The sequence below is a fragment of the Podarcis gaigeae genome, assembly GCF_964106915.1.
Source record: "Podarcis gaigeae genome assembly, chromosome: 5".
NCBI classification, from domain to species: domain Eukaryota; kingdom Metazoa; phylum Chordata; class Lepidosauria; order Squamata; family Lacertidae; genus Podarcis; species Podarcis gaigeae.
In genome coordinates this window covers 74,784,761-74,809,363 of record NC_139681.1, presented here as the reverse complement: position 1 = coordinate 74,809,363, position 24,603 = coordinate 74,784,761, and the positions used below count along the sequence as shown (strand labels likewise).

Sequence of the window (24,603 nt, the reverse complement as noted above, 5' to 3'; positions counted from 1 at the left end):
TAATAATAGTTTCCTCTGAGACATGGGTAGTTAATCAGATCAAATCAAATCAAAAGATTAGATAGGTAGGTAGGCAGAGATCTCCAAATGCCAATTATCTTGCTTCAGTTCCTCTTTCTTAATGATTTCTTTTCACGTGAAAAAAATTATTACATGTAAAAAGTACATAGAAAGACAGAGAGGGCATAGCGTCACAGCAACAGGCTCCAACTCAATCGACTGTTTCAATGACTTAAAGGAAGCTAAGCATATATGCTTGTTCAGGGTTCCCAATCACAGGTCAAATTTTCTAAATACATAAAACACGAATATTTTCCTACATCAAACTGGGAAGTGCGGGGCAATGCTTTCTTCCCAATGCCATTCCTCCATCATTCAGTTCCCAGCATTCCCTATGTTACATGGAGAAAGTATAAATGGGATACTGTATTGGCTGGCAACCAGCTGGCTGGGGAAACAATGGAGGAGTGTGCCTTTAGGGGTGAAATTAAACTATTGGAAGGTTACAAGTTCTGCTGTGGCTGTAGAAACCAAAATGGGAGAGAGATATTTTGGCTGAACCCAGAGAGTGCTCGTTGATGGTTCCCTCATCCTGGGGGAAAATGACAAGTGGGGTGCTTCAGGGTTCTGTCCTGGGCCCATTGTTGTTCAATGTATTTATAAACAACTTGGATGAAAGAATTGAGGGGATGCTCATCAAATTTGCAGATGACACCAAACTGGGAGGGATGGCCAACGCCACAGAAGATAGAATCGGGATTCAAAATTACTTTAACAGATTGTAGAGCTGGGCCCAAAGTAACAAACTGAATTTCAATAAGGACAAGTGTAAGGTTCTGCTCTTGGACAGGAATAACCAGCTGCACCAATATAAGATGGGGGGATATCTGACTTACATGTGAAAAGGACCTAGGGGTCTCAGTAGACCACAAGCTTAACGTGAAGCAGCAGCAAATGTCATTCTGGACTCCATCAGCGGAAGTATAGTGTCCAGATAAAGATAAGTAATAGTACCACTCTATTCTGCCTCTATTCCAAACCTGGAATACTGTGTCCAATTCTGGGTGCCACAATTTACAAAGGATGCTGACAAGCTGGAATGTGTGCAACCAAGATGATCAAGGGTCTGGAAACAAAGCCTTATGAGGAATAGTTGAAGGAGCTGGGTATGTTTAGCTTGGAAAAGAGGAGACTGAGAAGAGATATGATATCCATCTTCAAATATTTCAAGGGTGTCACATAGAAGTTGGAGCAAGCTTGTTTTCCCCGGCTCTGGAGCGTAGGGCTTGAACCAATGTCTTCAAGGTACAAGAAAGGGGATTCTAACCAAACATCAAGAAGAGCTTTCTGGCAGTAAGAGCTGTTTGACATTGGATCAACTCAGGAGGTTGTGGACTCTCCTTCCTTGGAGGTTTTTAAGCAGAGGTTGAATGGTCATCTGTCATTGATGCTTTAGTTGAGATTCCTGCATTGCAGGGGGTTGAACTAGAAGACCCGCAAGGTCTCTTCCAACTCTCCCATTCTATGATTCTAAGTTCTGATTTTGTAGTCAAGGCTGCATTCCTATAACTGGGTGTAAGCCCCATTGAACTTAATTGAGCTCACTTCCACATGGACAGGCATAGGGTTACACTATAAATCTTATAATGTTGCATCACCATAAAGCCTTTGGACTGTTTTCATGATTTCCTATTAATTTTCATTGCATACAGCTTCATGCTTCTACTTTACAGTCTGCCACTAATAATTTTCTGAAACCTTCTTCATATTCCTGGTTTACATTTTCCTTCAGAATCCCTTCATATTTCAATGTAATAGAGCATTTGCACATTTTCCTCAAAGCTGGCAATATTATGATTATTATTATTAATGATAATTTATGATATTTGCCTAACTTTGTATGAATAAATAAAGAAACCTGACGTGGAAACAAAGACCATTGTAACAATTTAATAAGTTATTTTCTTAATTTAGAATCTAATATTGGTCCCCCTCCTGCATTTAAGCAACTAATTTAATAATTGTAAATCACACAGTTGGGTTGAAAACATTCTTTTGTACATATCCCTGCTTTGTAATGCAAAGAATATGAGCTCTGGTAATTTAAAGGTTAGTCATTTATTAAAACTTCTCTGAATCTATAATTTGATTTAGGGTAGTTTATCCTCAGTATTATTCTATATGAAAAACCTGGGGAGAAGTGGAATAAAATCATGAGCTGCCTAAGGGTGTTATTTCTAAAAGGTGGGGTAGGTAGGGACAATCTTTTTATAACCCTCACTTCATTAGAAATATCTGGATCACTAAAAGAAGAGGAGAAATGATGGAATTTGGAGATCAGGGATCTTCACATCTCATAATTTTATATTCTGGGGGCTTTCAGAAACAACAACACACCTGTTACATAGCGTGGTGACCTTAAGGTTAGTTCACCAAGGGGCTGTGGGGTGCCTTTGAAGAGCATCTGGAAATTTGAATGGGTCCCAGACATGGTGGCTAGTTGCCAAGAGTATTTTATGGCATGTGCAGAGAACTACATGACCTCCTAGTCTGTTACCAGTAAGGATGCTTGAGAAGTTCAGTCTTTGCATCTTCCAGTGTGAATTGACCTTATCTCCACCTCAGATCAATGTGCAGACAGACAAACAGAGAAACTTATGGAATGGATTTATGAATAAACACAGACAAAAGAAGTATGGATTTGATGTGGAATGATTTGTTCATCCATGGATTCCAGAATGTTAGCTTTGGAAGTCCTTTTTGTTATTGACCAAGGATACTTGGTAGGTAGATACCAAGGATATGAAATAGCGGAAGAACGTTGCCTCAGGAGAGTGAGGAAAATTCTCAGGGATGATTTACATTCTGGCTGGCACTTTCTTGATCTCCTGCTCTCAGGCAGAAGATATAGAAGCATGATTAGTTGCACCAACAGGGTAAAGAACAGCTTCTATCCATGGGCTGTTAGGCTGCTGAATGAAAAGATAACAACAGGGCAACTGACTTTCAGGTTTGGTGGGTGGGTGTCAGTAAACGAGGGGAATTAAGACTAAGAGAGCTGGGGGGGGGGGTGCTTGTTTAATCTCATTGTATACAAGTGACAATAAAGTACCGGTATTTCAATACTTGAAAGAGTGCATTTTAAAATATGTGCTTCCTTGGGTGCTGATATCTCCGGGGGCATGGTGGGGGGGACGGGGTGCAGAATCTAGGTTCCACAGCTTTCCAAGGCATGCTTAATGATAATTGGGAGCAAAACGCTTCTGGTTGTGGCACCCATAAAGTAAAATTCGCTTAATATGTAGACCCATTCTCATTATTTAAGAAAGTTTTTTTCATTGCCATAGCATAGAGCATCTTCATAGCTATTGATGTTTGACAAGTTTTAACTGCAGATGTTTGGGCAAGTTTGGCAAGGGATTCACGTAGCTTTCTTGCTGCCTGGAATTTTTTTATTGTCTCTTCAAATGTTTGTGGAATTCTCTTGCTAATGTATGATACCAGTGTTAGGATTTTTATTCACCGTGCTGCTCAGCAAGTAGCACTATGGTTGTTTATATCATGTGAGTGTCTGAGAGCATGGGACAGGAAGTCTCAGTACTGTTGGAGTACTGCTGGAGAAGTTACTTTCACTTCTGTGTGAGATGCTGTTCTGTACTGGTGCTGAGAAAGCACAGACACGCTGATGGATTCTCTGTATAGAAGACTGTAAATAAAGTAGTTTTAGAACTACGATTGTCTCTTTCTTCTGCAATGAGATGCCAGAAGACGAGCGTGCTCCTCTCAGGAGGGAGGGGTTGCTTATTATCGGTCTCTCTGGACTGAGGAAGATTTACAGCCAGAAGGTGACCACCGGAGAGATGCCCCAGTGTCTTGGGAAGGTGGTGGCCTTCCCGGGCGTTTTTCCAACAACCTGGTTATGAACATTTATTTGTCCTATTGTTAAACCACAGAGCCTAGGACTTGCCGATCAGAAGGTTGGCGGTTCGAATCCCCGCTACGGGGTGAGCTCCCGTTGTTCGGTCCCAGCTCCTGCCAACCTAGCAGTTCGAAAGCACAAAGTGCAAGTAGATAAATAGGTACCACTCCAGCGGGAAGGTAAATGGCGTTTCCGTGTGCTGCTCTGGTTCGCCAGAAGCGGCTTAGTCATGCTGGCCACGTGACCTGGAAGCTGTTGCGGACAAACGCCGGCTCCCTCGGCCAATAAAGCGAGATGAGCGCCGCAACCCCAGAGTCGGTCATGACTGGACCTAATGGTCAGGGGTCCCTTTACCTTTACCTTTACAATGAAAATATGGCCTTGTCAGGCAACATGAAAGCAGAATTAAGTACAATTTAACTTGAGGGCACATACAATATCAATTTATAATTCAATATTGAAGCAATATTGGTTATGAACATATCTGCTGTTGCAGACAGAATGAAATGTTTGAACCGACCCACCTGCTGAAATATCATTGATGGTATTTTTTTTAAAAAATAAACTTACCAGTTTAGCATTTTACTTGGTCTGTTATGCTATTCTTACAGCTGGACTTGCTCAGCAGTGTCTAGTCTAGTCACAGGACAAGAAGTCAAAGGTTAGCTGCCAGTCTCCAGACCAAAAAGAGAGAGAGAGAAAGAAACCAGGTAGTCTTTTAAAATACAGCCGTACCTTGGAACTCGATTGGAATCCGTTCCAGAAGTCCATTTGACTTCCAAAACTTTCAGAAACCAAAGTGCAGCTTCAGATTGGCTGCAGGAAGCTCCTGCAGCCAATTGGAAGCTGTGGGAGCCCTGTCAGACATTCGGGTTCCAAAGAACGTTTGCAAATTGGAGCACTCACTTCCGGGTTTGCGGCATTCGGGAGTCAAAACATCTGAGTACCAAGGCATTCGGGAGCCAAAGTACGACTGTGTGTGTGTGTGTGTGTGTGTGGAGATAGATAGATGATAGATGATAGATGATAGATGATAGATAGATAGATAGATAGATAGATGATAGATAGATAGATAGATGATAGATGATAGATAGATAGATAGATAGATAGATAGATAGATAGATAGATAGATAGATGATAGATAGATAGATGATAGATAGATAGATAGATAGATAGATAGATAGATAGATGATAGATAGATAGATAGATAGATAGATAGTATATGCCTTGGAAGGATTTCATCGAGCCATATAGAACAGGTGTGATTTCAGGAAAAAGTCTATATATTTTACTGCATTTTGAACTATCACTAAATATATGTATCATTTTCCATGGGGATTTGTTATCTTTGTACGTAAAAAGTATTAAAAATGACACTGTGCCACAGTTTAAAATTTTTATTGGCTGGAGCTTTGAGATGGCACTCTAATTCTCAGAAGCTGATATAACCTTTACAGCACACTATGAATCCTGTAGGTACCACACATTTTAGAGAGTGAGATGCTTTCAGGCCTTTTTAAAACATTTTTTTTTTTATTGATTCAATCTTTCATAACCCTCTGCTTGTAAAATTGGGTACATTTAGAAGCAGTTGGCAGTCTACATGATTCGCAGGAGGAGAAAAGTCATCTCTCTAAAAGTTATTTACCCTGGTGGAATAGCATTATTTTCACTGTTACAATCTGCTTACAGGTGACTTTGGCTAGAAATTTTATAACTAAACTGGCTACAGGCCCTTTTTAAAAGCCCTAAACATGTTTCATAAAACTCAGCCATCAACATTCACAATTAAAAACTCTGTTGGCTTCCAGCACCCCTGTAAGAAGATGTGAACGCAAGTTAACAAAGGCCAACAGCTTTATTACATACAATCGTGATCTGCATAAGTGTTTAACAATGAGCTTCATCTGACAGACCAAAATAGTGGTCAAGAAACTTCCATTCTGGCCCTTCCTTGGAACTCCAATATAAAATTGTGACTTAAATGAATGCAAAGAAGAAGAGCGGCATGAAAGTTCAATGAATAAGGCGAAATTCTCAGGATCCAGTTGGTGAAGCTATCAAAAATTGTGAATGCCAGAGATAGAATACAGTGGTACCTCGGGTTACATGCTCTTCAGGTTACAGACGCTTCAGGTTACAGACTCCGCTAACCCAGAAATAGTACCTCGGGTTAAGAACTTTGCTTCAGGATGAGAACAGAAATCATGCTCCAGCGGCACGGCAGCAGCGGGAGGCCCCATTAGCTAAAGTGGTACTTCAGGTTAAGAACAGTTTCAAGTTAAGAACGGACCTCCGGAACGAATTAAGTATGTAACCAGAGGTACCACTCTACAAGAAAATAAAGAATCAGTGTACAATTTTTTGTTCCATTGTAGGGCATCACACAACCATGTGGGTGGGGCCGAGGAATTGCTTGGCAGAATTTAATTCAGTTCACATTTATTCTCACAAACCAAAACACAGCCACTAATGACTACACATTGATTTATGATCCAACAGAATGTGGGCTAAAGGAGAGGAAGGAACTCTTCTTCTCTTCTTCACTTACACCACAAAGAACTCATAACCCACCTACTCAGCAGCCAGAAGCATCATAACCAGACACTGGAGAGACCTGTCAGGAATAAGCACGGACCAATGGTACCAAATAGTATGGGAAACAACCTTACTAGAAAAACTAACCAATAAACTGAAACTGACACAGGGACAAATAGAAGAAGACGCCTTCACCCTGGTATGGCTCCCCTTTATCGCATACACAGCCCAACAAGACAATGACAAAAATTCACCAACAGCATACAAATCAATATGGCTAACCTGATCCAAAACACCCACCCACCCCACTCACACATGAAAACAAAGACCACCACAGCCAACCACAAATGAGCAGCCACACCCTAGGCCAACCCCAACCTCTCTCACCACCACAGGAACACAAGTGAACAGCAGAGAACCTGCACAAGCAACGCTGACACAAAACCCCACATATATTAAGTAAAATAGAAATATCACCACCCCCCACTCATCTTTTCCCCCTTCCACCTCTTTCCCCCTATTCTTCCTAATGTCTCAACAAATGAAACCGATTTGTTTTTTTTTTAAAAAAAAAGCTACGTGGGGGGAAAATACGAGAGAGACACATCGCACATACCTTTGCAAATCTAATAAAAATACATTTTTTAAAAATGTAAGACTGCAGCATGGAACCATTTCCTCATAAGGATAATAGTGGGGGCAGGGTATGCAGCACAGACTTCTATAGTAAGTGTATGTAACAAATGGAAGTGTTCGGTGGTGATTTGGTTTAAAAAACCAAACAAATAGGATTGTTTTGAGGGCATGTCATTAGCAGTCTCTGAATTGCACCTAAAGGCAACAGCTTGTACTTTAAGAGCTTGACTTTGGGAAGAAATCAGGAATCCACTGATCACATCTCTTTGCTGTTTTACTTTTTGGTTGACTGAAGGTCTGTTGACAATTATAGGCTTCGACATGACAAATAGAAAAATTATTATGTAGAATTATGAATGAAAAGGTAAACAGATGAATTTTAATATCAAACAAGGCAGTATGTTATGGCTCATTAAGCTATATTCATTGCCAACTGAAGTGCAGAGAGACACATTTTAATGCTTTAGCAATGTACCAGATGTTCAGTTTTTGTTCCCAGAACTGCTACATGTTTATTAGAATGTGAGGGTCAATCCTGGCTTAAATCAGTGTTACCAACACTGTTGGCTGGAGGGTGCATAGTGGTAAGAAGCAGCTGCCGCCACCACACATTAACAGGGTGTGGGAGGGCGAAGGCCCTTACATGTCAGAAGATGGAGTCCAAGGCGTGAGATATCTGGATCAGCACTTTGCATGTGTTTGGCTGCTTACCCAGCCATCCTTATTCTCACTTCCCACCAATAAAGGCATAGGACCCATCTGATCAGCAGCAGCAATGATTGCTTGCTATCATCACACTCTGACATCAGCTACTACTGACTACCAACCAAATACAAGTAGTGTTTGTGTGTGCCCATTTCACTGAAAACCAATGAACAGCTTCTAATTTGAGGCTGCTGAAGCAGAGACCTTAGGATCATGGAGCACATAGGTAGCATACTTTAGCAACTAATATAATTTGCTCCAAATCACCCATATCTGAAGTAGTGATGCTGCCAGAACTAAAAATTTAGTTGGTTCATTAATCAAATAGAATAGGTTCACAAATCCCAAACGTATAACGAGTGTGGACTTCGTTCCCACAAATGCCAGTATTTATGAGATTCAAACAAAGCCAAACTCTGCTACCTCTGTGCATTCTTAGATGTTTATTTATCCTTTCTTTCCTCCGAGGAGCTCAAGGTTGTATACATGGTTCTCCCCACCCTCATTTTACCCTCAAAACAACCCTGTCAGGTAGGTTAAGCTGAGAGTGAGTGAGTGAGTGAGTGAGTGGCCCAAGGTCACCCAGTGAGCTTCATGGCTTAGTAGAGAGTAGAACCATAGTCTCCCAGGTCCTGGTCTGACACTGTAAACTGCTACAACACATTGGTACCATATTGGCTCAAATATAAGCCACACCCACAAATAAGCCACACATTTAGAATTCAAGGGGGAAAGGGGGGGAGAGACAATACCCAAATATAAGCCGTTCCTTTAAAATTGGGTTACAGGCTGGAAATCGCTGTGGTTTGTAGAACTGTAACTCCGAGCCAATTTAAGCCTTTGATCTTGCAGGCCCGCAAAGGTTACTGTACAATCACTAAAATCACTATTCAATTGCTACAATTCCACAGGCACTCGCACCCATAACTGGCAAATGAACAGTCTCAAGCTCACAAATTGGCAATAAGACATTTTTTTTGGTTCTGTTTTACCGTATGTCTGTTTCCGCAGCGATATCGTAAAAGCCTATTTTTGTAAGGTTGCGAATTTAAGCCGCACTTTAACTTTTCGTGGTCGGAATTTGGGGGGGAAGTGTGGCTTATATTCGGGCCAGTAAGGTATCTTGGTAGCTGAAAGACTGCACTTTCTGAATGAAATGGGGGTGGGGGTTCGGTGGAATCCTGTCTGGAATGCACCTGTATGCATAATGATTTTACTTTAATCCTTTAGTTACTCTTTGCCAATGGCAAATGGTTTAAATGACCATTTAAACAATCAGTTTAAATGGTCTGAAACCATATCACCAACAATCACAGTGGAAGAAATAGCTGTATAGATTTGTCTTCACTTTCCCCATCGCCCATGCTTCTTTATCATTTATGGATTGGGTACTCATTTTAGATACAGCTCTTTGATTTATGCCTGATGCTTCTCTTGAGTATCAGGCAGAAAAGAACTTTTCTAAACAAAAGTTTGGAAAGCAGTGTTGCATTTGGTGATGTGCATGCACAAAAATTCAAAGTCTCACCATCACAGAGGGCTGTCAGCCATCTTTGTAGCACCAGATTCATATTAAGAATTGTGCTAGGACAAGTTCACCCATCACTACACCTTTTCCATCTGAAAGAGAACCTCTGAAGGTTTGACATGGATTTGGCACCACCAATGCCTTCACTGGGACATTTTTATACAACAGGGCAATCCTAAGCATCCCTGTGTTGTCAAAAACAAAAATGTGAAACGCTTCTGATACATGTACTGCAACAACTGCTTGTGGAGTTGGGAAAACCCATAGCAATTATACTAATTAAAACCTAAATAGTGATTATGAACAAAACAATGGAAATGATCTTGCTTTTCTTCTGGGGGCCTTTGAACAGCTGTGCTGATGAGAGCGCTGCAATCAGTATCAGAACGCCTGTTATTTGCAGGCAGCTTGAAACTCTAGCTGCAGTGTCAGGCTCAGCAAGGTTAAGGGTTGATCGCCCAGGAAAAGTTAAGAAAAGAAACACTTTGAAGTCATTTTGATTTCCAATGCGAGAGTTAAATGTGCATAAGTTAAGTTAGACATCTGAAGGCAGCTCTGTTTAGGGAAGCTTTTAATGTTTGATGCATTACTGTATTTTAATATTTTGTTGGAAGCAGCCCAGAGTGGCTGGGGAAGCCCAGTCAGATGGGCGGGGTATAAATAAATTATTATTATTATTATTATTATTATTATTATTATTATTATTATTATTATCATCATCATCATCATTATGAGCCATGAGAGCTATGTTCTGCCTCCACGGTTGGAGGTAGCAATGCTTCTGAATGCCAGTGGGTAGAAAGCTGAGCAGAGTGCCCTTGAGATTGAATCCTGGTTGCAGGCTTTCCACGGGAATTTCATTGGCATCTGTGACAACACAATGCTGGACTAGATGCGCCTTTGACCGGATCCAGCATGCTCCTTTTATGTTCTTAAGTCTTTCCATGTGAAATTAATGAGACTTAAAATTTGGCTAGACTGTAAAGTACAAAGAATGGGACCCCGTGAAGAAATTCTAATTTCGAGTTTAGTTCAGTCAGATGGATGAGCTTAGTGCTGTGCTGAAATCCAACCTCCATTTTCTTGAAAGTTACCTTCCTATGGAAAAAAAGTCTTTGTTTTTCTGTCTTATTTGCAGCAGTTTCTTTTGAATTTTTGGTGGATGTGGATTTTGAGATTACCTTCTTGTTGCAAGCTGGAAAATGGTAGTGCGTGTGGTTTTCTTTCTAGTGAACATTTCCTTCCTGATTTCTCATGCTCTTACTGATGTGAAAAAGCCCCATGGGAGAAGTTAGCTTATGAAATCTCCCCCTGGGCTTTAATTGAAGTGTGAGTCTCTGGAAGGGCTGCAGCACACAGGCTACTGCAGATGTGGTTTGTAGAATGAAAGAAAGGGCACTCACAAACAGCCCTCAACCACCTCAGAAGATTGATAGATAGCACGAAGCCACTGGTTCCATTAGGACAAGGATCTCTCCTTCAGAAATGGAACTTTCTTTCCTCTCCTTGCTTATCCCTCAAATCCATTCTGGGTTTTCCTGAGCAAATTTGGGGATGGCATATGTTGTACTTCAGGAGATCAGAAGGTGGGAAGTCCCATTCTAATCCTTTCACTAGTGCAATTACTTCCTTGAATACTGACATCAGAAACCACAACAAAATCCCTGCATCCCAACCATGAGAAATGAATTTCTCTTGCGCCTTTGATAATTTTCAAGTACAATTTCTTCTCTCATTAATTGATGAGTATGGTTAAAAAAAACTCAGGATAATTTTCTTGGGCACAGAACTTTCAGAGAACCCATCAAAATTATACAATAAATGTTGGAGGTGAAACCGAGGAGAAATATGGGACAAATTAACTAATAATTTTCATTTCCTCCTTTCCATCACTTCTTAGTTCCACAAAGACATTTCTTTGAATTATCTGCCAGGATGCTCTCCCAACAGAAGTCCTGTAATGAGTTGATTTGGGTTTGAGACCAATTAGGTAAAGGGACCCCTGACCATTTAGGTCCAGTCGTGGCCAACACTGGGGTTGCGGCGCTCATCTCGCTTTATTGGCCAAGGGAGCCAGAGCAGCACACGGAAACACTGTTTACCTTCCTGCCAGAGCGGTACCTATTTATCTACTTGCACTTTGACGTGCTTTTGAACTGCTAGGTTGGCAGGAGCAGGGACTGAGCAATGGGAGCTCACCTCATCATGGGGATTCGAACAGCCGACCTTCTGATCTGCAAGTCCTAGGCTCAGTGGTTTAAACCACAGTGCCACCTGAGACCAATTGGACAGCAATTAATTTGTTGAAAGTCAGGTTGATCTAGAATCTGATTCGGGGAGACTACAACTTTGTTCAAATCCCCACGAACAACCCATACTATCACTGACTCCTTTTCTGGATTTTTCCAGGATAGATGGAGAAGTGGCAAAGTCCAGACTTGACAGCTTTAGTGACCTTTTGCTTAAGGCTAGCTTGCTTGAGACATCTGCTTCTGTTGAGCCTCTCCATTGCTGTCTTTTCCCACAAAGATAAGCCTGGGGAAGGAGGGCTGGATACTAAAGAGGCTGAATCAAGCCCCTTCAAAATCAGGCTTGCATCTCAGAAGGCTATGAGGTTGTTTGGAAAGGGCTCAGGAAGCACGTCTTTAGTACAGTTCTCTGAATGCATGGCATTTGGAGATTCATCTTTACAAAGAGTGATCATCCAGTAGCCATAGCAACATTTCTCTGCCTCTTGCTAATCTGGGTAGATTTGTGTTTTAGGGAAGAAGTTTGTTCCAGCACACCTGGGCTCCCTTTAGATGTTTCCCCCCTTGCAGACAGCAGATTGCAAATCACAGCGCAAACTACTTCCTAAGGGTTTTTAGCTGGGCAGAGAAAACTTGCTCTGTGCTCAATAGCTGATTCACATTCCTTCCCCAGCAGCTCCCATTGACCTGCCACATATGCTTAATGAATCCAATAGGCACACCACCAGTTTCAACATTAGCTTAAATAGCTCACTGAGTCTATCTAAACAAACAATTGATCACTTGGAGCCTATTCAGTTATTCATGGCAGCGCTAATGATTTTAGACTTCCCCCCAGTCTCCACCAAAGAGATTTGTGAAGTGCTCCTGCATATCAATCTTAATAAAAGCATTGGAGCTGATAACCTAGAACCAAAGCTACTGAGGTTAGCTGCCAGAGGCCAGGCTGGTCCTGGTTTTTATTTATTTTCATTATGAAATGTCAGAGTTGCCTTCATTCTGCTACTGCACCCAAGCACTCTGCTTTGAAAACATGGAGAAATATCCCTGGGATATATCCAAGAAAGCAATACAGTGCTGGATGGACCTGGTAGAGTCCGACTCATACTTTCCAACATATCCCAGAGGAAAACTGGGACACACATCTTTCAGGGCCAAGCTCCTGTGCAAATCACATCATCCATGTGAGAGCTCAGCCTCCCCAAACAGCATCTTTCAGAGCTGCCATCTTACAGGAGTCAGGTGACTCCTCCCCCACAAATGGGAAGCCCCAATTAAATCAGGACAGTTGTGGGTTGAGGTGTAGGGCATCTTCCAATGGACTTGTATTGCTCAGAGTTTGTAGCAGTATCTGGAGCTTGCAATTGGCATGCATCCCTTTTCTCCTGCAAGAGTTCATTCACAACCCCATGCATAAACCCCAAAGACTGAAGTTGATGACGACAAAAAAAAAATGTGTGTGTGTGTGTTTTGTTTATTCTTTGATGGGAGAGGTATGCTAATGTGTGTGTGTGTGTTGGTGCTTGGTGCTCATATCCCACTCTAGACTTGTACTTGGTTTATGGCCTTGGGGATGCCACTTTGTCTGAATCTGGCCCAACATCCTGTTTCCAGCAATGATGCCCTGGCTGACTGTATCTATGTACTATACAATGTGCACGTATGTTTTCCATGTTGACTATGGACTTCTGCATGATCGATAAGTGACCATATCCATGTACAGTGTGTCATGTGACAAAGACACATGAGAGCAGAAGCAGCAAAGCAGGCTGGGAAGTGCTGGGACTGCACAATCATTTTGGGCCTACTAAAGTTATTCAGGCCTAACTGCTAAGTGTTGAGTCACTCTGACATGTGACTTAGCAGCCAGTTTCTCCTTTGTGCTCTCTGTAAGATGTCAGTGAGAGTCTGTCTGCTTCAGCTGTGAGCAGAGCAGTATGTAATCTCAGTCAAACTGTTTGGAACCATGTTGTTTATGAAGAAGTTTATTTTAACTCAGTAGAGCTTTTATTCTTTAAAACTCTGCATTATTAATTTACGCTGCGTGTCACAGTAGTACCTTGGTTCTCAGACTTAATCCATTCTGGAAGTCCTTTCCAAAACCAAAGCATTCCAAAACCAAGGCATGCTTTCCCATAGAAAGTAATGCAGAATGGATCAACATGAATTCTACTATCTAACGAGACCATTGATCCATAAAATGAAAGCAATAAGCAATGTACTGCAGTCACACAATCAATCAATCGGTAGCTGAACTGGGTTCCACGCAGTCACCAAAACAAAACAAAAAAGCCACAAAAACGCAAAATAAATAGCAAAAACAAACAGACCTCAGTGTAGCACTCAAAACGGAAGTGTGTCACTCAAAACGGAGGACATTCAGCTTCCGAAAAAAGTTTGCAAACCGGAAAACTTACTTCCGGGTTTGCAGTGTTTAGAGTACCAAGGCATTTGAGAAGCAAGGTACCACTGTAACAGGGATAGCCCACTTGGTGCCATCCACAGGTTGCTGAATTACATTTCTCATTACCTTCCATTATTCACACATCTGCACCATGTATTTGAAACACTCTTATACACTTGGCCAGGGTTTCCCAAACTTGGGTTGCCAACTGTTAAAGTGGTCTCAGCTCTCAAATGCATGGTGTGGTTGTGACCTTACAGAAGTGCAACCAAGGCCAAAGGAGACCGGGATCCCATTGTCCAGTGGTATGAGATGAATCCTTGTGCACACTTAGGATGCATCTCCTCAACTTCTTCTCACAATTATATAGGAGAGTTGGTTTCTCTCTTTAATTTTCTTTTCACATTTCATTGTATTGTAGAAAGAGCCTGTGTATTGCCATGGCAACAAATGCGTTAGCCTTCGCAGCACTTTGGCACTCAATTAAGAAAGCATTCCTGACTAACTCCCCCTTGCCTGACAAACCACAATATGTTACACAAATAGTGCCAGTCTATGCAAATTAACCTATATGCTTATTGCTCAGTAAATGTTTTTTAATCTTCTGTTCAAAGAAAAATGTTGCCACTACCTATTCATCAGAACTCCGGCAGACACCTTAACACCTTCTGTGCCAAGAAGACTCAGAAGTAAAGGAAATTCTATCTTTGCTAAGAATGTAGCATAGCCAGCTTCTGAGGTGGATGAATTAGATGCCCTGGATCATGTACACAATGGCATCTTCAGAGAAACACCTGAATGGCACTGAAAGATGCTTAGGAGAAAAGGCACCTTCAGGCATTAACAAAAAGAGTCAAGTTTTTGGTAATGCCTAAAGGCAGCAGGGTTTAGTATGTTTTCTACACATGCTTCAGGGCCATAATGTTTCCACTCACCTCCTCACGCCACTTGCCCCTTCACTTTTCTTCACACTGTGCCCACTTTTTATTGTCATTCTCCTCACTCCACCTGCCTCACCACCACTCTCGTTGTGTTTCAACTCATGGAGAGCAAATTTATGAAGTGGGTACCTGCCTAAAATGTGCAGGGAGCTTCCACAAGTACAGGAGTCTCCCTGTTTCACAAGGTTACCCATGAAAGGTGATGAGGGATGGGGCAGTTTTCCCTCCTGCTTGCCTCCCCTCCAAATACAATACCCCCTTATCGGTAATATCTCAAGGAGGCCTAGGTCTCCAGGAGGAACAAAGAGACATTATTTAGTAATGAGTTCCTCAATATCTCCTAGAGGCCTGTACAATCTAGTGGTTTTGACATGATTGGAATTTGCCTCAATCTATTCTCTGCATATGCATAATTTCCCCACTGATAATACTAAGCAGCTCATAGATCGTCCTAAATGTTATCATTCCATCACCTCATTACCCTTGAAAACTCTTTCTCCTCTTAATGAATTTACCTGCAGTTTGTCCATCCTTGAACAAACCACAAAGTTCACAATTTACAATTGACCGAGGCCTCACAAACGACCAGGAAAGCTCATTTGCATCCCATTGCACACTTGGGCCAGCTAATACATCATTTATTTTTGACCTTCCTGACTCTGGTTTACTATAGTTTGCAAATAATTCCAGGCTTTTCAGCCACATTCCCAGCACAGCATGGTGTGGAGCAGTGGTTCAGGTTGCTTCAACCAACCAATCTTCCCACAAGCAGAAAGCAGGTTCACTGCAGAAAGGTCCTTGAAGAGGGAGCAAGCTTAGCCTATGCAGATGCACACGATCTGGTGCTTTTCATTTTGCAGGATACTAAATTGTATGCAGAGCGCCTTTGACTCTGCAAGAGGCAGTGTGGTGTAGTGGTCAGAGTGTAGGATCAGGAGTGAGGAGATGCAGGCTCACCCCCACCCCACCCAGCCGTGAAGTTCATTGGGCAACCATGCTTGAGCCAGTTACGATTTTTCAATGTATCCTCTTCCAAAGGATTGTTGTGAGTATGAAATATGTGGGAGTGGAGAAACAGTGGTTGCTGTCCTGAACTCCTTGCAGGAAAGGGTGGGACATTTTTAAATAAATAAATAAATAAATAAATAAATAAATAAATAAATAAATACAGGACATAAGTGTGCACTGATTGGAGAAACTGAACAAGTCTGTTACTTACTATATTCTGTTTTTATTTATTAAATTTGTATACTGCCTGTCATCCAAAGCTCCCAGAGTGGTTCACAACAGAAAAATACAAAATGAGTATAAAAAATACATAATAAAACATTCAGCATAACCCCCCCCCCAAAAAAACCCCTCATAACACTATGATGAGGACATCCATTCTATGCATAACTTTTTTCTTCAAGTTAAACATATCCGTCTCCTTCAGCCATTCCTCATAGTGCTGAATAAGATGCAAAAGTGTTGGACAGGCAGATCAGTTTTCTCTGCTGTTAACACATCAATGGATTAGATATAGGAGAGGAGGGTATTTGAGTAGCAGGGTGCCATTAGTCTTGAGCAACCACCAGCAGGTAATAATCAAGCCTGCAGGGTTCGGCATAGGATCTGAAATTTTCCCTGCTTCCTTCAAACACCCAGGGGACATAAGCCACAAAGTGCTAGGTAACGGGTCGAATTACTTAACCAAAAAAAGAATCCGTCCAAGAGGGCCATGTTGATAAAGCTTTGAAAAATTGTCACGCTAAACTTGTTATATCCGAATATGAGCACCTGCTGTTAAGGAGTGTTTAGAATTCCTAGCGCTCTTCTTCAAAATGAACCTTAGAGGTATGTGGGAATGCATGTGTACAATCTTACGTCTTAAATATATTTAAATGCATGGAAGGTTTTTAAAGGCGTCAATTTCTCCTGCCATTATAACATGCTTGGCAGAATAGAGTTGACCCCAAATCACTGTATGGTATTGTGCTGGCTTGTATTGTATAAATGTATCTTCCAAGTCTCCCCCTCCCTTTCTTCTGATAAAAGACTTAAAGGTAAGACCATTAGGTCCAGTCATGACCGACTGGGGTTGTGGCGCTCATCTCGCTTTATTGGCCAAGGGAGCCGACATACAGCTTCTGGGTCATGTGGCCAGCATGACTAAGCCACTTCTGGCGAACCAGAGCAGTACACAGAAACGCTGTTTACCCTCCCACCAAAGCGGTACCTATTTATCTACTTGCACTTTGATGTGCTTTCAAACTGCTAGGTTGGCAGGAGCTGGGACCAAGCAACGGGAGCTCACCCCGCCTGAGGGGCCTGCTGAAACATTTGTGAACTGAAAACATTGGTATGGAATGCCAAATGCAGGGTTTTAATAAAAGTACGACAGGGGGCAATCCAAGCTCTCCCTACCACTGGCAGGGTTTGCAGAGCAGCTGGGCCACTGCCACACCCACAGCCCTGTTGTTCATAGTAGCTGCAGCAGAAGGTGGGTGTGTAGGATTATTGAGCCTGATCTGCCAGTTCCAGGCTGGTGCAACAATTGACCCCAGGTTGGACCCAGTGACATTGTGCAATGGCTGTAAATCTAGTGGCTACTGGGCCAGATCAGCCACATCCCCTCACCATCTTTTGCATGGCCATTCAGAGGGTGGAAGAGGGAGATCTGTCCCTTGGTGGTGGCTGGTTGAGCTCCACCTCATTCAACTCCTCCTCCACCCAGCATAGTGTGCTGCCTGTCAGCTACAGTCCGAAGTGTTATGCTGAGAAATATATTTGTGTCCTGAATTTAAGCTCTTCCTTCCATGCATTTTTGCATGGTTAGGCTTTCTTCCATGTATGTGTTTTAGTATACAGTCGTACCTTGGATTCTGGACACCTCATGAGTTGAATGTTTTGGCTCCCAAACACCGCAAGCCCAGAAGTGAGTGTTCCGGTTTGCAGACATTCTTTGGAAGCCGAATGCCCAATGCGGCTTCCGATCAAGTGCAGGAAGCTCCTGCAGCCAATTGGAAGCCGTGCCTTGGTTGGCAAATGTTTTCGGAAATTGAACGGACTTCCGGAATGGATTCTGTTTGACAACCAAGGTATGACTGTACAGTCAATTCGTAACCTAAACACATTTAACCTGTGTGATTGTAATTTTATGCGCTGGCTGAAAATTATATACACACACACATATATGGGGAGGTAAGAGTCAGCAATGACACCCATCATTATGCTGACCCTGGGAGAGGTGCAGGGAGAGATTGCCATAGCCTTGGAGAGTGTGGCAAATACTGTACTGTATTTTTTTATGGTTTTTAAAGAATTGTTTTGATGATATGCAATTTTGGCTTTACATATTATTCCCGGAATGTAACCCTTGCATAAGTTGAGAGTCGATTGCATTTAGTATATTGAAAGCATTTGTGTGGGTTAGCTTTTACTATAGCATCTGATATTGTAGCACCCTGCTTGTGGTTAACGCTTAGCTGGAATGAAATATTCAACGCAGCAATAGAGAAATTAAAATAATAATTTATTTGTCAGACAAATAAATGAGAGGCTCAGTGGTATATGGTTACCAAGCTCTGGCCTGGCCTCTTGCCATCCTGGCCAGCACTTATATTCCCTTAATCCAGCCCCCTTTGCTCCTCCTGTGGCTGCCTCTGTCCAATCAGCCTGGTTGAAATTCCTATTGGCTGTTTGGTAGAACCAATCACAAAAGATACACCCACAAAAGATACACCCACTTCCTTGCCCTTATAAGGGAGACAAAGAGCTATATATGTGACAAATAAGTAATAATATATCTTACATGGAATCTTAATTACCAGCTCACCTCTTGCCCTCCTTGCCCTATTGCCTTCTAAAACAAATGTTTAATCTTACATTTTTATGTTCAACAGATGTCAAGGATCTTGAGTTTCACATCAACATTGAAAGATTTCCTTCATTTAAGGTTTCTAAACAAATGCCTGACAACTATATATCAAGAGTGCTTGGATGGCGTCTTCTGTCTAGCAGGGGGGCTGGACTGGTGGCTGACTTAATTTCAGGATAAATACAACTCTTACAACCATATGAAATAAGAATCTAGCATTCCTTAAATCCTTTGCATAATTACATTTAAGCCAATATATTTAAGCTAATATATTTCATTCATTTATCATAGGTAGCCTTTTAAAAGAATAAAGCCTTTGTAAAGTAAAAAGGAAGGAACTCAGTAAAAAACAGCTTTTAAAATAAACCTCTTCAGTGTACACCTCCCCCCTTTCCCCCTCCTTTCCCAGCCAGCTAGATGCTTCTCCCATTAGCTCTTCCCAACATTTATTGCCTTTTTTTAACTCTCTCAGTTTAAGAAAGAAACAGCTTTAGAAAATTTCCCAAAAATGCTCTTTTTTCTTCTAGCCAAGCCAGTTGCCTTTTTCACTGCTCTTGGCCTTTCAACCTTAGAAAGAAGATCTGGCTCATTTTACTGGGAGGCACATTGGTATTATTTTACTATTTACCCTTGCCTTTAATTGTGTTTTCTCAGTCTGCAAGGGCAGCATATGTAATTCTCCCTTTTTATGACTTTGAGAATTGTTTTTCTACTATAAATCAATGGGGCCCCCTTGTCTTAGGAGAAAAACCTCTTGCCAAGGTTCTTTCTGCCTGGCATGAAACATTTGAAAATCTAAGCCCATTTAATTTAGGAACCTGATCAAGATATAAGCCAATATAAGTCTTGATTAAAAATGCAGTCTATATTCAAATGCCACAATATATACAGTAGGGAGAGCAATCCTGTATTGTGGAGCAGGGAAGATGTACAACTTACATTATTCTAAAGTTGCAGTAAGTTATGCCAATAATTATAGCCCATCCACCACCTCCTGCCAGTGTATCTTGACTGTAGGATTATTCCCCAAGTCATTAGAGTTAGGGTCTAACAGTATATTGCCTCTGGGAGGTTTCTACACTCCATTTCTTTCCTTCTAGCAACCCTTCCCTTAAGTGGTCACCCCCTAAGTCTCCATCTTGCAGCTTGCTATTCCTCCAGACTCCACACAATCTAGGTTTAAAAGCACCAATGGACTTTAACTTACGGTAAAAAATATATTTCCATTTCAAAGCTGCCATGGTCACAGCAAGACTTCTGTTAATGCAATGCAAAGGCATGGAGCAAATGGCTCCTGGAGGCTATAGAAAGAAGCCATCAGAGAGGGAAGAATAAATATACATGCCATGCTTCTACTGTAGCTTGCAGCTTTGTAATGCAAACAGAACAGTAAGAACACCCAAGCAGAACATGGTAAGTGCTTTAGCTATGTCTTTGTTTAACAACAGGCAATGACAAGTCAAGCAGATCAAAGGACAAAATGGAACTGGTCATATGCCAGCCAGCTATCATTGTGAAATTAGTATCCTAGAGTGAAATACCAACTACAAGGCCTGAATTAAAAACCTGAATGAAAATACAAAAAGTTGTATGCTTAGGATGATTAAAACCCATCGTTTCAAGTGCACATATTACACTGAGTCTTGCATTGGGAAAAGTACGGTAAAAAAGATGACAGTCGTTTTTAGAAAAAGCACTATTGACCAAAACTTGATCAAGCAATCTGTTGAAATCCAAACTATATTTACTGTAATCAATAATATTCCAATTATAGGGGATTTCAAAAAAAATAAATAAATTCTAGACCTGAACAAAAATGGGTTTCCCCAAATTCTCTGTCATGTTGTTCTTGGTGAAATTTGGAGCACCCTTCTACCAAACATTTTCTTCCTGGAAAGGTGGAACTCATCATTAGGAAAAATATCAGCTCAAGTGTTTCTTTCCCCTTAAAAAAAGTTGTTCATGAATAAATGTCAATGTGTTGTATTATTATTATTATTATTATTATTATTATTATTATTATACCCTGCCCATGTTACTGGGTTGTCTCAGCCACTCTATTTATTGTCATAGCTTTGATAGTCGTTTTGTTTTTACAGAAAAATAACTAAAGTGAATAAGCCATAGATATTGAAGAACTATACAAGCTAGAAAAACTCAAGTGACTTTTAAGGTAAAACTGGCAGAAATGCCATCCTGAGTGAACAGCAACATATACCAACTGCAAACCATGAAAGTAATGTGTCAATTAGTGAGTGAAAAATGTAGAGCAGCTGACTGGGCAAAAACTCAAGAATGTCACAACTGGAGACAGTGTCAGGAACAGCATTTATTTTAGATGGGAAGCAGAGAGCAAGAGGCATGCAAATAACATCCTTTGAATGCCATGCCTTTTCTCTTCACCCATGAACATACTGGGGAGGGGGAATAAATTGCAAAATTCAGATTGATGCTGTTCTTGTTATCAAATATCAATCAACAATTAATCCAGATTACGGAACAGCTATGACACTGAAGACTGACACTGACTGATGTGCATGCCAGGACGACACAGCTTTGAACACAGTGTGTGTTCAGATATTAACTCTGACTATCAAAACATAGCCTGCCATGAACAAAACGGTTCCTTCCACCGATGGAAGACTTTTGATCCAGCGTAGGATTCCCCACTGGTGGAGGGATCGGCAGCCAATTTATGCCAATTCCCTGCTTCCCCAGAATCCCTCCCCAAGCCCCTTGCAGAAGATTTTTGGTGGACATACAAGGGGTTGTAAGCCAGGACTGCTGCTAGATCAGTCCAAAGGGTCATCTTTACAACAGTAGCCAACTAGTTGCATAAGGGAAGACCACAAACAGGGCTTGTGGGCCAAAGCTCTCTCCTGCTCTCCAGAAACTGGCATTCAACGGAATGATACTGGAAGCATCACATCAGCATTGCTAGTCGAAAGTTGTGGATGGCTCACTGGCAGAGTACACTACATACACCATACCTTGTGGAGGCGAGAGTGTCTGGCTGCCATGGACTGGCTGGATGTAGATGAGTGGTGGGAGGCATTCACTGGGGAACCCCACCTAGAGTACTGTGTCCAGTTATTGACAAGCTGGAACATGTGCAGAGGAGGACAACCAGGATGATAAAGGTCCTGGAAACTAAGCTATACGAGGAAAATAATAATAATAATAATAATAATAATAATAATAATAATAATAATAATAATAATATTTATACCCCCTTCCATCTGGCTGAGTTTCCCCATCCACTCTGGGCAGCTTCCAACAGAATATTAAAATACAATAACCTATTAAACATTAAAAGCTTCCCTAAACAGGGCTGCCTTCAGATGTCTCCACGTGCTCCATGAGGGTTTAGATAGCCATATATCAGGTATTCCTTAGCTCTGATTCCTGTGTTGCAGGGGGTTGGACTAGATATTTCTTGGAGGTTTCTTCAAACTCTACTATTCTATTATTCTCTACCAGTCCAAACACATATGGCCCAAAAAATGTGTGTTCTGTTTTTATGTAATGATGAGCAGTACCCATAGCTTCCAATAAATTTAATGATGGATTCTGCGGCGGGAAAAACAGTTAGTGGGAATGACTGCTTCTGTTCTTACCTTGCTGGTGTAAAAACAAAACTGATACACACTGTCCACCCACACAAATTGGTCTCATGTGGATTGTTTCTGGATCTTTCTTGCTTTGTTTTCTTTCTGAGCAAAACATTATAGAGAATACTTTTAGGAGCAAGGCTCAGAAGTCAAAATAAAAAAAGATATCATCTAAAAAAAGAAAAAAGCTTTCTACCTGCCTATAGTTTGAAAAAGCTTCTGAATCACCCATCTTTTGAGGCAGTGAATTAAATTTGACAAAAAGTCTTCTTCAAAAGCACCCTCCCCCACTTCTTAGCTCTGAGTAGAAGCTAGCACCTGTTGTGTCATTATAGCACTGAAATTTAATAAAACCTGCTACAACTCACTTATATTTTCTTGGGGAAATGGGCAACAAATAGCTTCCAAATATTTGCACCAGTAATTGTATCAAAAACACTCTGATGCATATGGAAATGAATAGCCAAAACCTGAACCAGCAGCTTGGATGATGGAATATTTGTTGTATCAAATTAAGGTAAAGGTAAAGGGACCCTTGACCATTTGGTCCAGTCGTGACCCACTCTGGGGTTGCGGCGCTCATCTGGCTTTATTGGCCGAGGGAGCCGGCGTACAGCTTCCGGGTCATGTTGCCAGCATGACTAAGCCACTTCTGGCGAACCAGAGCAGCACGCGGAAATGCCGTTTACCTTCCCGCCAGAGCGGTACCTATTTATCTACTTGCACTTTGATGTGCTTTCAAACTGCTAGGTTGGCAGGAGCAGGGACCGAGCAACAGGAGTTCACTCCGTCGCGGGGATTCGAACTGCCGACCTTCTGATCGTCAAGTCCTAGGCTCTGTGGTTTAACTCACAGCGCCACCCGTGTCCCTTGTATCAAATTAGCTGGCTATTTTTTAAAAAAACCTCTGGGTTGAAAGGTGATTCCACTTCCTGTTTACCATAGAGTGTTTATCAATATGTTTTTACCCACCTTCATGTATTATATAAAACATGTCCTTAGAATTGATTCCTTCATTTACACTTGAAAATGAAAAGGCAGAAGTCAAATTTCCATCGCTTCCTTCTGGAAAATTCCATATGTATAGCCTTACACAACTGGCCCCTCCTAGTTTTGTACTGTGTACACTGTTTTACCATTGTTCTCTAGGATTTCAGACAGGAGTGTCCACTAGCTCTACATAGAGATGCTCAGGGTCAAACCTGGGACTTCCTGCAAGCAAAGCAGATTCCTTGTCACTGACCTATGACCCTTTCCCAAACAAGGGGGAGAGCAGGAACAAAGGAATCCCAGTGCTTATAGCCCAGTGGCAGAGCTTTGCATGAGAAAAGTCTCAGGTTCAGTCCTCAATATCTCCATGTTGACCTGGGAGAAACTGCTGTTTGAAAAATTGGAAAACCACTGTCAGTGTAGGCAGGACTGAATTCGGCTCTGTGTTCTCATCCTCAGTGTCTCTGGTTTCCTTTCTACTCTCTCTTCTGCACTTGGCGTGCTGCCTTTACTCACCTTTACTACCGAACTGTTCCTTCGGTTTAAAATTCATATTTGTCTTGCTGTTTCTTCGGTTCTATTCCAGCTTTGTTTTTATCCAGTCCAGCTGGTTGAAACAAAGCCTATCAAAGGCAGAAGAAAAGGAGAGAACCAAAGGCGAAGATCAAAAGAAGCTGCTATTAGTTCAATGTGGAGTTTGATAGCTCCAGTAAAATAAAAGAAAGAATTGAATCAGAATAGCCCTGAATTATTAGAGACTTAACACTGCAAGCATTGTACTTGCTATTCTCTCAGATGCCATTGTCTTTCCAGACCTCCTCCCTGCATGGTAGTTCTCATTTTTATAATTCATTCACGACCATCAGTTGCCTCTGTGTATATTTTTTTAAAAAAAGGAGTGTTGCATTTTGTAGGCTTGGAAGAGTCACTCTGAAATGGTAAATCCTTTTAAAAGGAATCTCTTCTATAGGCAAAGTCCAGGTTCACTGCCAAAAGTCACTTTTCTTCAAAATTGAGGGGCACAGACTTTTTCTCAAGTCGGGTTGCAGATTTAGCAGAAACTGTGACCACGCTGTGCTAATGTGTAAGCCCTAGCTTGAGAAATTCCTGTTAAATATTACACCTATCTCCTGTTTAAAAATAGTGAAAATTATTAACTGCACAATCCTAGGCATGGCGGCTCAGAAGCAAGTCCCAATGATTTGAGCAGGACCTACTCCCAG

The 24,603-nt window shown here is 41.5% G+C and overlaps 1 long non-coding RNA gene across 1 annotated transcript in view; it reads right to left on the bottom strand.

Annotated features, from left to right (window-relative positions):
- Nucleotides 1–23,201, bottom strand: part of LOC310845138 — a 198,898-nt gene extending 175,697 nt beyond the window's left edge. Inside the window, exons 1-2 of the long non-coding RNA XR_014564503.1 lie at nucleotides 23,177–23,201; nucleotides 11,448–11,525 (exon numbers count right to left, since the gene is read on the bottom strand). This is a non-coding gene — a long non-coding RNA (uncharacterized lncRNA). The remainder of the gene's footprint in view (nucleotides 1–11,447; nucleotides 11,526–23,176) is intronic.
- Nucleotides 23,202–24,603: the final 1,402 nt, after the last annotated feature.